At 41.8% G+C, this 12,779-nt stretch overlaps 1 pseudogene; it reads right to left on the bottom strand.

Moving 5' to 3' along the window:
• Positions 1-6,753: 6,753 nt before the first annotated feature.
• The window catches only part of LOC105742409, an 18,261-nt pseudogene continuing 12,235 nt past the window's right edge, over positions 6,754-12,779 (bottom strand).

Here is a 12,779-nt window from a genome sequence, read left to right as displayed (position 1 = left end):
CACATGCCAGGGAGACTTAGGGTGGTAATGAGAACTGAGCATGGTAACACACACCTATTATCCCAGTACTCAGGAGGTTCACAGAGGAGGATGGCAAGTTTGAGATCAGCCTGGACTCCATGCTTAGAATATATAGTTACTTTCTTGTTCTTAGGACAAAATACTCAACATCAACATATTAGAGGAAGAGAGACTAATGGTGGCTCACAGTTGGGGTTGGTTCAATCCATTGTCTGCCAGCTTCAAGGCAGAAACAGCATGGAGGAAGGCCTTTCAGAAGCTGCTCGCCTCGAGGATAGGAAGCAGAGAGGGCAGGGATTAAACCCGGGACAGGAATATGCCCTGCAGGGCCCACAGTGGCCCACCTGGCCCAGCCAGGCCCGGCCCAACAGCACATTCTTATGGACTCATCAGTACCTGCATCTACTGAGGAGTGCAGCATCTTTAAAAGTCAATCACCCTCCAAAAGCCCTTCCCCTGAACACATGAGACTTTGATCCGCAGCAATCCTCCCTCAGCTTCCCAAGTGCTGGGATTACAGGTGTGCACCATCATGCCTGGCTCAGGAGACGTGTTATATTTAAACCATAAGAGACTATTTCAAAAATAAATTTTAAAAATGCTGGTAATCAGTCATAGGTCATAGGAAGAGACACAACAAGGAGTGCAGGCATGACTACTAAACTTCCACCTCTATGGGGATGACATCAAGGGACCAGGTCCCCACAGATACCATCAAATCTGTACAGCTTTTGTGTTTACCTGAGTCAGCCTGAGATATCTGAGCCTGTGTGCTACCCCCACCTTTGTGCTTGAACATAAGAAGGGAAAATCATGTTCCTGTGCCCCTCAGCTTCTTTCTGATTCTTTTGATAAGTCCAAGGACCCACAGTCAGCAACACTGTTACTGTGGTATCCGTCTGACCTTTACCTTTCCCTGGTGCTGGAAACTGCACGCGGGGCCTTGGACATGCTAGGGAAATGCTCTACCACAGAGCAACACCCCTGCCTGGGACATGCTAGGGAAATGCTCTGCCACAGAGCAATACACCTGCCCTTTTGCTAAATTTTATTTTGAGATTGGGTCTCACTAAGACAGCCACCTGGCCTTGAATTTGCAATTCCCCTACCTCAGCCTCTCCAGGAGCTGGGATGACAAGTGTGCACCATGTACCCAGCCAGACTTTTTTTGTATTTTGTTTAAGAACTGAGTGCCAGAGCAAGGTGCAGTGGCACACATCTGTTATCTCAGAACTCAGGAGACCAGAGGACCACTTGGAGTTCAAGGCCAGCCAGGACTGCATATCAACAAAACAAAATAAAACAAAGAAAAACAATTCAAAAGAGCTAAGTACCTGCTGGGTGTGGTGTCACATACCAATAATCCCAGACACCATTCAAATCAGCCTGGACAATTTAAGAGAAATCCTGTCTCAAAATAGACAGGAAATTTTAAAAGGTTTGAGGAGAGAGGAATGTAACACAGTAGTAGAACATTTGTCTAGCTTGTGGGGTCAAGAGTTTGATTCCCTAGCACTACCACCCCACCAAAAACAGAACCCAAAAAAGAACCTGGACAGGGAGCCCAGAAATGGTAGAACACATGGTGGCATCTACAATACCTTTGGTTTAATTCCAGTACTGAAAACAAAGTAAAAATCAGGTGTAGGGAACACCTATAATCCCAGCACTCTGGGAGGCCATAATTTTTTTTTTTTTTTTTTGACCATAAATTTGACTCCAGCATAGGGAATTTTGTAATTTTGTGAGATCTGCTTTCAAAAAATAAAGAGGATTGGGGATATAGCTCAGTGTGAAGGTCCTGGGTTCAATACTCAATATTGCACAATAATAATAACAACAAGAATAATAATATAAAAGATATAAAGAGTTAAACCTGATTACTAGGTAAATTAAATATTCCTCAAATGTCTTGTATTAATGAGTTTCTCTCCACTGGAAATCCCACATCACTAGGTCTTTGTACTGAGTGAAATCGCAAATTTTGTTTCATTTTTTGTTGTTGCTGTTGTTATTTGCAACAGGGTCTTGCTAAGTCACTAAATTGTCCAGGCTGGGCTCAAACTTGAGATCCTCCTGCCGCAGCTTCCCAGAACACCGAGATTACAGGTATGTGCCACCATGCATGCTTAATACAGGGCTTTTTCCTTTGTGATCTACATTTTCATTGAGGGCTAAATGTGCCAGGATGTACACAGCTCAGTGGTAGAGCATATACACACTATGCTTTAGGCCCTGGATTCAATCCCCAGTTCAACAAAACCAAAACTAAAAAAACCTGAGATAGTAGTAAAGTTGTTGTCACATTCTTTTTTCCTTTCTTTTTTTATATTTAACACAGGGTCTACACAGATTGAACTCCTAGTGATACTGCTGTTTTCAGTGTCCCAAGTGCTGGGATTTCAGGCACGTGCCACCATGCCCACTCTCATTCACAGTCTCAGCAGCCTCAGGGGCGAGGCCAGTATGGCACACCCAGGATCGAACCCCGGTCCCTGCGCCTGCCTAAGCAGGTGCTTTAGTCCCCTGAGCTCTCTGGCCAGCCTCACATTTTTGTTTTTGTTTTGTTTTTGTTTTCCTCTCACATTTGACAATGTTAAGTTCATTTCACATCTCTCTGGTGAATGGTATCAGGTAGCTTTCCATCCAGCCTTGTAAGTATTTTTCTTTTTCCATTGTAAAGTTTTGATTTGTTTGAGACAGGGTTCCTCATGACCATGCTGCCTAGCCTGGGCCTGAACTCCTGGGCTCCAGCAGTCTGTTTGCCTCAGCCACTCAAGTAGCTGGACTACACATAGGTACACACCACTGTGTACATCTCAGTGAGTTCTTTAAATGATACCGAAAGGCAGCTTAAGGCCTGAAGGCTTTATTATACTGCTTACACTCATAGGGGTTCTCTGAACTTTGAATTCTTTCATGCTGTTGGAATGAACTAGAATAAGGGAAAGGCTTGTTCACATTATTTACTTTTCTCCAAGGCCTTCCCAGTGATGTCTTCACAAGTGAATATTAAGGCTGTGGAGTCATTGGGGGATAGCTGAGTGGTATAGCACTTGTCTAGCATTCATGGAGCCCTGAAAATACCCCGCAGCTGCAACACACACACACACACACACACACACACACACACACACACACAGAGGCTGTGGGGTATGCAAAAGTCTTCCCCATGCCTCACAGGTGTGTGATCCTCTGCACTGAGTTCATATGTGAATATCAAGGGGAAAGGAGCATGTAAATCCTTTCCAACAATTCTTACACTCACAAGTCTCCCCACAGGTTCACTGCAGTCTGAAGTAACAGTGATGACCTTCCAACCTTCCCTATGTCCTCAGGGCTTTATCTACTGTTGGTCTGTGCAGTGGACAGAAGTTCAGACAGTGTAGAAAACACTGCATGTGAATGAAACCATTTAACACAATGTATTTACTTCCAGTTCCCATATAAAAAGCTTGGAAGTTATCAGCTGGGTCCAGAAAATTGAATAGCAGAATAATCTGAAAGTCTACCAATTTCTCTGAGATATGGAAGAGAAGTGAAATCTCAGGGAAAACTACCAGCTCTACAACTGGAGACAAGCTGGAGGACAGAGTCACCCCATACTATAGCAGGACCCACTTCTGGAAACAGCCCCAGGGCAGGAAAACCTGTGACTGAAGAGCTGCTGTGGCCTGAAAGTTAAAGGAGGTATTTCTCTCAGAGAGTTCCCCATATTTTTGTGAGTGTTACCACCAGAAGCCTAACTAGGCTGTCCCACTGAAAGGTCAAGAAAGAAATCTCCTTGTGCTTTTGACAGGGGAAACAGAAGAAGAGCCATATAAAGGTGTGGTGATACATACCAGCCAGGTGCAGAGACATATGCCTGTAATCCCAGCACTTGGGAGGCTGAGGCAGGAGGAACACTCCAAGTTCGAGACCAGCCTGGGCTATACAGAGTTCAAGGCCAGCCTGAACTGCATAGTGACCTTGTCTCAAAAAAAAAGACGACAACAAAAATCCCCCAAACAATATTTAAAACCCCACCATAAAGAGTGCTGTTTTGTTTTATAGTACTGGATTGGAACCTGGGGGCTCACACATGCTAAGTACTCTGCTACTGAGCCACACCACCAGCCCCCAGAGTGCTGTTTTTCATCCTGCAGGGAAAACTAGTTGACCAGTGGCTAGGCCTTACTTTTCCCCTCTGTGTAGGGAATTGAACATAGGGCTTTTTTTTTTTTTTTTTTTTTTTTTTTTTAGAACCAGGGATTGAACTCAGACCCTTGTGCTTGCCAGGGAAGCGCTTATTTCACTGAGCCATCTCCCCAGCCCCAGGACATAGGGCCTTATAGATGCTAGGAAACTGTTCTACCAGCGCTATGTAAGCATCCTTTCTGCTGGGGTTGTATTAAAGCCTCAGTGACCTAGAAGGGAAGTAACCAGATTCATCCAGCTGTAGGCATTCTGACCAAACTAAGTGGAGGATGGAAAACAGCCCTGTTAAGTTCATAATCCAGATACGTAGACTTATTACAAGACTGAAATCTAAAGCCTGGGAACAGGCACTTCCTCTCTCCTACAGCATTCTACCACATACTAAAGGACTACAGCAGTTCCAATAGATCAAACTCTAAAGGAAAAATTACGAGGCATCCTAAAAGGCCAAGTCAGTTTGAAAGGACAGAGGAATCACCAGAACTAGACACAGCAAAGATGTTATAATGATCAGGTCAGGAATTCCAATTAATAGGACGTACTCAGGAACAGAAGGACAGTAAAAGAGAGATGGAAACTTTAAGAATGAAAAGAAATGCTAGAGACCAGCGAGGTAGCTCATCAGTCTAAAGCACCTGCTTAGGCAAGCTTAGGCAAGTGCAGGAACCATGGTTCAATCCCCTGCACCACATGCCCCTCCAGCCCCGCCCCCAGTACAGGCTGAGCTAGCCACTAAAAAGAAAGGCTAGAGATGGAAAACAGTACAACAGAAATCAAAACTGGATAACTGACTAAAGTATCTCCAATATTAAGAATATATCAATAGGAACTTCCACAACTAAAAAGAGAACTGAGAATAACAACCAATAGAATATAGAGTGAGTATCCTTTACATGAAATGCTGGGATCAGAAGTGTTTGAGATTTGGGAGTTTTTCAAAGATTTTGGTACATGCCCATAAACTTTAACTGAAATGCTATAGAAGTCAGAACTTTTTAGTATCAATGTAACACTACTGTATTAGGAAATGTTCAACGTGTACATGTAAGACTACAAAAGTCATCATGTGCATAATGGGAATTCAAGAAAGAAACAAGGAATACTTGATAAAATGTCTGAGAATTTCTCAAAATTAATGTCAGACATCAAGACACAGATACAAAAGGTGGTCATTGTTGGCCTGATGACCAGCACTGTTGTTATTGGCTATTCATACTTTTTCTGTAAAACATCTATTTCAGGGTGTTTAATTTTATTAATTCTTCATATAGTTTAGATATTAGTTCTCTGTCTGAGAAATAACTGTCTAATTTTTTCACATTCTTTTTTTCTTTTTTTTGTACAGGGTCTCACTATGCAGCTTGGACTCGTAGTGATCCTCCTGTTTTCTGTCTCCCCAGGGCTGGGATCACAGGCGTGTGCCACCACGCCTGGACTCCATCGCAGGCTCAACTCGCCAGAAAGTGGGGCTGGCGTGGCATGCAGCACCAGGGATTGGACAGCTGGCCCCTGCACTTCCTTAAGCAAGCGCTTAGTCCACTGAGCTATACTGCCATTTTTCACATTCTGTAGGTTTTCTTTTCACTTTGTTGGCTGTTTCTTTTGCTGTGCAGCATTTGTTTTTGTTTTGTATTTTAGGGAAGGGTCTACAGGATATTCATGATTTCACTACTAGGTTGGACTCACAGTGATCCACCTGTTTACAGCCTCCCAAGAGCTGGGATTACAGGTGCGCATCATCACGCCCAGTCTCAACTGCTGTCTCAGTGTGCCCCAGGGATGGTGCCAGTGCAGCAGGCCTAGGGATTGAACCCCGGGCCCCTGCACCTGCTTGCAGGTGCTTTAATCCACTGAGCTGTTTGGCTGGCCCTTACTGTGTAGCATTTGACCCAGCCAATCCCCTTCTTCTTTAATTTTTTTTTTTTCCAGAACTGGGGATTGAACTCAGGTCCTTGGGCTTGCCAGGCAAGTGCTTATTCAACTGAGCCATCTCCCTGGCCCCTAAATTTTTTTAAATATATATTTGGTATAGGATCTCACTATACAGCTGCACTTAGCTGCATAGTGTAGTGTAGTGTAGTAATCCTCCTGCCTCAGCCTCCCCAGGGCTGGGATTATAGGCATGCGCCACCATACCCGGTTTCAGTGGCAGGCTTGGTGGCCCAGGGTTCTGGGGCCAGCATGTGGTACCAGGGACTGAACCCGGGTCCTTGCACTTGCCAGGCAGGTGCCCAGACCATGGAGCTATCTCCCTAGCCCTCCCCTTCTATGTACTGTCACAAAAGAGTTAAAGACATTATCTTACAGTGATCCATGAATACTCATGTTTATAACAGCACAATCCATAACAGCTAAATCTTGGAAGTAGACTGTTAAGTCCATCAGCACATGAATGGATAAAAAAGGGGTACATACACACAATGGAGAACTACTCTGTCATAGAAAAATATACACTTGAGTCATCTGTAGGAAAATGGATGCACCTAGAGATCATAAAGTTAAGTGAAATAAATCAGACACACGAGCTTAAATATTACATGGTTTCTCAAATTACAATTAAAGAGCAAAATAAAAATAGATAATAGGAAACAGAAACAGAAAACAGAGGTTTTTGTTAAATGGGAATAGGATCATCTCTTTTTCAGATGTCCATCTTTCCAAGACCTCACATATCTTTTGTATGACCTGTGTTAGGAGTCAACACTAACTCATTTTACTTTGGGTGGGGAGGATGCAGTTTTGCTCTATTGCCCATCCTAGCTTTGTGCTTGTGATTCTCCAGTTTCCACCTTCCAAGTAGTTCAGGCCATAGGTATACAGCATTGTGTATGGCTACTAAATAAGTTTGAAAGAGCTTCTGTCCAGTGTGGGTCCATTCATTTATTCAGAGTAAAGTGGGGTAAATGAAGGCTTCCTCATATTCCTTACCATGTGTAAGGTTTCTTCTGCTTAAGTCCTCCCAGGTCTTTGAATTAAATTAAGATGACTATAAGCCTTTCCACATTGCTCATATTTATAGGGTTTCTCTTCAGTGTGAGTTCTTTCATTAATTCTGAAGGAACTGGAACAAATGAAAGCTTTTCCACACTTCTTACATTCAAAGGGCTTCTCTCTAGTGTGGGTTCTTTCATATATATGAGATGAACTGGAATGACTAAAGGCTTTCCTTTTTTTAAACAACTTTTTTTTTTCCTTTTTTGCAGAACCAGGGATTGAACTCAGGGCCTTGTGCTTGCCAGGCAAGACTTATTCTACTGAGCTATCTCCCCGGCCCTCTATAGGCTCTTCCACAAGGTTTACACATATGAAATCCAGTGTGTATTCACATGTGAGTTTTAAGATGTGTGGAATAGTTAAAAGCCTTCTCACGTTCCTTCATGTGAACTTTTGGGGGCTATGAATTTTCATGTGATTATTAAGACATGAGAGATACCCAAATGCTTTCCCACATATCTTACATTCACAGGCCTTCTCCTTTCCTCAGTGCAAGTTCTTAAATGTCCACTAAGATTTGAAGAAATAGCAAAGGCTTTCCCACATTTGACACATAAAAAAGGCTTCTCTCCCGTATGAGTTCTTATATGTTGAATAAGACGTGAGGAGGTAAGGAAGGCTTTTCCACATTCCTTACATTTATAGGGCTTGTCTATATATGTATAGACTGCAAGAGTGTAAATGTATACTAAGGCTTGAGTATTGAGTGAAGGCTTTCCCACACAGCATATATATACGATTTCTCTCTGGTGTGAGTTCTTCTATATATCTGAAATGAATCAGAATAAGACTGGCTTTTTTTTTTTTTTTCCGGAACCAGGGATGGAACTCAGGCCCTTGCACTTGCCAGGGAAGCGCTTATTCCACTGAGCCATCTCCCCAGCCCCTTGAAATCAATCAGAATAATTGAAGGCTTTTCCACATTCCTCACATTCCTTACATTCATAGGGTTTCTCCCCAGCAAGTGTTTGTATGTGAATATTTAGATATGCATGATATCTTTAGCTTTTCCCACATTCCTTACATTTGTAAGGTGGTTTGTTGTTGTTGGGTTTTGTTTCTTGTTTTTTTGGTTTTTTGCATTGAGTGTTTCTATAAGTACAGGAAGGTTTACAGAGTTTATAAAACTTCTCCTACATTCCTTCCATTCATAGAGTTTGTCTCCACCATGAATTCTCCAATGTGCTTGACCTTATGACTGATTACCAAAGGATTTCCTACAGTCACTGCCTTCAAAGGATTTCTCTTGTGTGCTAGTTTTCCAGTAAACAATGTTTGATGACAGGCAAATTTCTCCCCTCTGATTAAATGCAGAAATCTTCTCTCCAGTACAGGTTTCCTGTTGAACAATAAGGAAATCTTTTCCATGCTAATTACAATCATAACTGTTTCCTGTACACTGAGTTTTCTTGTCTTTTTTTTTTTTCCTTGTGTGTCTTAAGGTATGCATATTCACTGAAGAATTCATCATAATGCTTTCAGTCACAGGGTTCTCCTCCACTGTGGTTTCTGCCTACTGGTAAGTGGGATCAGTGATGATTAAAGGATTTTCTGAAGCAAATAACATAATCTATATAATTCTATCATCCATCTGATGTTAGAAACACGGTGATGATGATTGCCATTGACACCACATGCATAAAGTTCCTGCTCACTTGATATATTTCTTTTTTAAAAAATATATTTGGTGTATGGTCTCTCTACACAGCTTGGATTCATAGTGATCCTGTTTTCAGCCTCCCCAACGCTGGGATTACAGGTGTCTACCACTATGCCAGATCTTGGTGGCCAGCTCAGTGCACCTGGGGGCAGGACTGATACACCATGCAGGAGGTGGAAATTTTAATAGCAAAAACTGATTTTCAATAAAATTGATAATGAACAGAAAGAAAGCAGCAGGGAAAGAAAAACAGAAAATTTCTGGAAGAAGAGCATATATCAAAGCAATAAACTGAAGCAGACATAGTGGCATACTGTATAATCCCAGCACTCTGGAAAGCTAAGGCAGGAGAGCTGCTGTAATTTCAAGGCTGGCCTCGGTTTTGTACAGTGTTCACGGCCCTCCTGGACTATATGGCAAGACCCTGTCTCAAAACAAAACAGAACAGAAAAGTAATGAACTGAAAAAAGTTTAAGTAAAGGAGTAGTACAAGTTGAAGATTTCCTAACTGTTAAGAAAAATAGACTCAATCTTCTGACATAAAATATATCTTCTAAAGTTTCCGCATTTTAGGGCCGGCCAGATAGCTCAGCAAATTAAAGCACCTGCTCAGGCAGACACAGGGACTGGGGTTCGATCCCCAACATGCCGTACAGTGCCGTGCCATGCGGTGGCAACTGAGACTTGGCATAGTGGTTGTGCCTATAATTCCAGCACTTGGGAGACTGAAAACAGGAGGATCATTACAAGTCTGATCTGTGTAGTAAGATCCTGTACTAAATACATTTTTAAAAAAAGTTTCTCCACTTAACTAAAGTGGAAATATTAAATTTCTCATTAACTAGTAATTTTTTTCATGAATACTCATCTTAGAGAACTCTTCTCTGACCTATCCTTAACTCTTCTTCTTGTTCCAACCAAGAGATCAGACTGGGCTTGATGACCTGACATCCTCTGTAGAGAAAGGCAGATTGGTGGAAAAGCTATATGAAAGACAAGAAACCTGCAAACACTGCCTCTGTCTCTACCTCTGATCTTTAGTTACCTTTGTCTCTTTTTTTTTTTTTTAACCCTTGTCTCTTAAAACCCAAATTGAATCATATATACATTTACTAAGCACTAAGAATTTACTTTTATTCAAACAGGAAATAAAGGAAATGCAACAGAGACCATTGTTCCCCTGGGGAAACAAATATACCAGTAGTTCTCAAAATACTGTGATTAGAGTAATTAAAAAAAAAAAAACCCACAGTCATACAAGTGATGGAGTTTCAAATCCAGTACCAAAAAGGGAAGGATCCCCAACGCTCCTGTATCATCACACATAGGCTGATTTGAGCCAAGTAACCTGTGTACCCTTGTTCACAGCAGAATCAGGAAATTACACCAATGTCTACTTGGGTTCCAAGGTCCCCTATGACCTACACCAGGGTTCAATGATTCTGAAAAGTCTCCCCCTTTTGCTCTCCTTTCTCCTTTCCTGTACCCTCCTTCCTTCCCTTTTTGGTACTGAATCCAGGGAGATTGAGCTACATCTCTAGTCTTTTAATCTGAGATAGGGGCTCACTAAATTATACAGGCTGAGTTTAAATTTGCAGTCCTTCTGCCTTCCGAGTAGCTGGCATTACAAGCATATATACCCCCCTATTATGGTTTGTGTCTAGTTGTCCTCCCAAAGTTTCACGCAGTTATGGGATGACTTCTGGAGTTTGTGATTGATTATTGTGGGTGTGGATGCTGCACCTGCCCTGGGGCAAGTGATCTGCACTGCAGTGTAAGGAGGGGAGAGAGGCTAGTTAACTGCCTGAGTTGCTCCACCTCCTTTGCTCTCTGCTCTTTGCCACTGCCATGAAGGGCTGCTCTCTGCCCTGTGCCACTCTGCCTTGGAGCCAGCTGAGTATGGACTGAAGCGTCCAATAACTGTGAGCTTAATAAATAAACCTTTCCTTCCTTCAGTTTGAGTGTTGGGTATTTGTCCCAGTAAGGAGAGAAGAGTAAATGTGACACCGCCTCACATCCAAGTTTCTGATTCAGCAAATTAGAGGTGGAGAAGGTGGGGAAGAAAAATACCCTTCTAATAGACTGACAGCATTATTACAGATCATGGACATTTTGAGAACCACCACAATAGATTAAAATCTACTGCAGTCAGGAAATTTGTCTCTAATATCCTAATATTTCAACACAGAGAATAATAAATAGTCTACCTACTGTGGCCAGATTCTGGAAGTTCTCCAACATAATGTCATTGTGCATCTTTCTGAGTTGGGTCCAGTGAAGTCCACTCCTCCAGGGTGAAGTCCATAGCCACATCCCCAAGGCTCACTGACTTCTGTATCATCACACATAGGCTGGTTTGAGCCAAGTAACCCATGCACCCTTGTTCACAGCAGAATGAGGAAATGACACCAATGTCTACCTGGGTTCCAAGGTCTCTTAGGACTTACACCAGGGTTCAATGATTCTGAAAAGTTCTCTATCCAAACTCAGGGATTCTGAATCTCAAGTTATACAACTCTTCGAGTATGAAGTTATCTCAGCACAACCAGGGAAAATTTTCCTTATTTTCTTTCACTGGAAATGTATATGGTGCTCAGCACATTCCAAAGACTTGAACAATGAATGAGTAAATTATGGGATAACAGGACACTCTCATCTCTCTTATCTATTAGAGCAACCAGCCAAAGATGAAACAAGTAGTTGAGACAATAAGGGTCAAGATTAACTAGCAATTACTGAAATATAGATAATTTTCAAGTTACTATCTCACATGAGAAGTTCCATTCCCTGGAGGAATTCAAAGGCAGTATACCTCACAGATCTAGAGAAAAGAGTCCTAAAATTCATTTGGAACCAAAAAGAGACATAGAATAGAAAATCAATCCTGGGCAACAAAGGAAAGGAAGGAGACATCACAGTCTCTGACTTGGAAGAATACTACAAAGCTACTGTGATAAAATCAGCATGGTACTGGAAAAAAAGACCTGAGGATCAGTGAAGCAGATTACAAGATGCAGAAACAACTGAAAATATATTCAGCTACCTAATCTTTGGCAAAGGGGTAAAACATGTTCACTGGAAGAATGGTAGTCTCTTTAATAAATGGTACTACAAAAACGCTTTCTATATGCTGATAGCTAAAATTAGTCTATGAATAAAAATAGTCTATCACCATGCATTAAACTACAGCCAAAATGGATCAAAGATTTAAATATTAAAACAGAAACACTAAATCTTCTGGAGGAAAAAGTAGGTAGACATCTCAAAGACATAGGGATAGGTAGAGAGTTCATGAACAAAACCAAACTGCACAGGAAATACTTCAAAGAATCAACAACTGGTATCTCATCTTTTTGAAAAGCTTCTGCACTTCAAAGGAAATGACTAACAGAGTAAAAAGAAAACCCACAAACTGGGAAAAATTATAACCTACTGTCCCTCCAACAAAGACTTCTATCTAGAACATTCAAAGAATTTAAACACATTAGACCCCCAAAATTTAAAGACCCAATCCAAAACTGGACATCTGAAATGAATATACACTTCTCAGATGAAGAAATACAAATTATAAATAAATACATTTTTAAAAATTCAACATCATTGGTCATTAGAGAAATGAAAATTAAAACACTGAGATTCCATCTCACATCAGAAAGAATGGCTACCATCAAGAACTCAACCAAAGGGCCAATCAGATAGCTCAGTGGACTAAAGTGCCTGCATAATAGGCAGGCGCAGGGACTGGGGTTTGATGTGCAGTGGGCCGTGATGGCCCCACTCCCAGGGCGCATTGAGACAGTAACTGAGACTGGGCATGGTTCTGCGTACCTGTAACCCCAGCACATAGGAGGCTGAAAACAGGAGTCTGATCTGTGTAGTTAGACCCTTTAGAGCCTGTACTAAATAT

The sequence above is a fragment of the Octodon degus genome, unplaced genomic scaffold (assembly GCF_000260255.1).
Source record: "Octodon degus isolate 3935 unplaced genomic scaffold, OctDeg1.0 scaffold00050, whole genome shotgun sequence".
In the NCBI taxonomy this organism is placed as follows: Eukaryota; Metazoa; Chordata; class Mammalia; order Rodentia; family Octodontidae; genus Octodon; species Octodon degus.
Note: the sequence above shows the minus strand (reverse complement) of the source record. Positions and strands in the feature narration are given on the sequence as shown.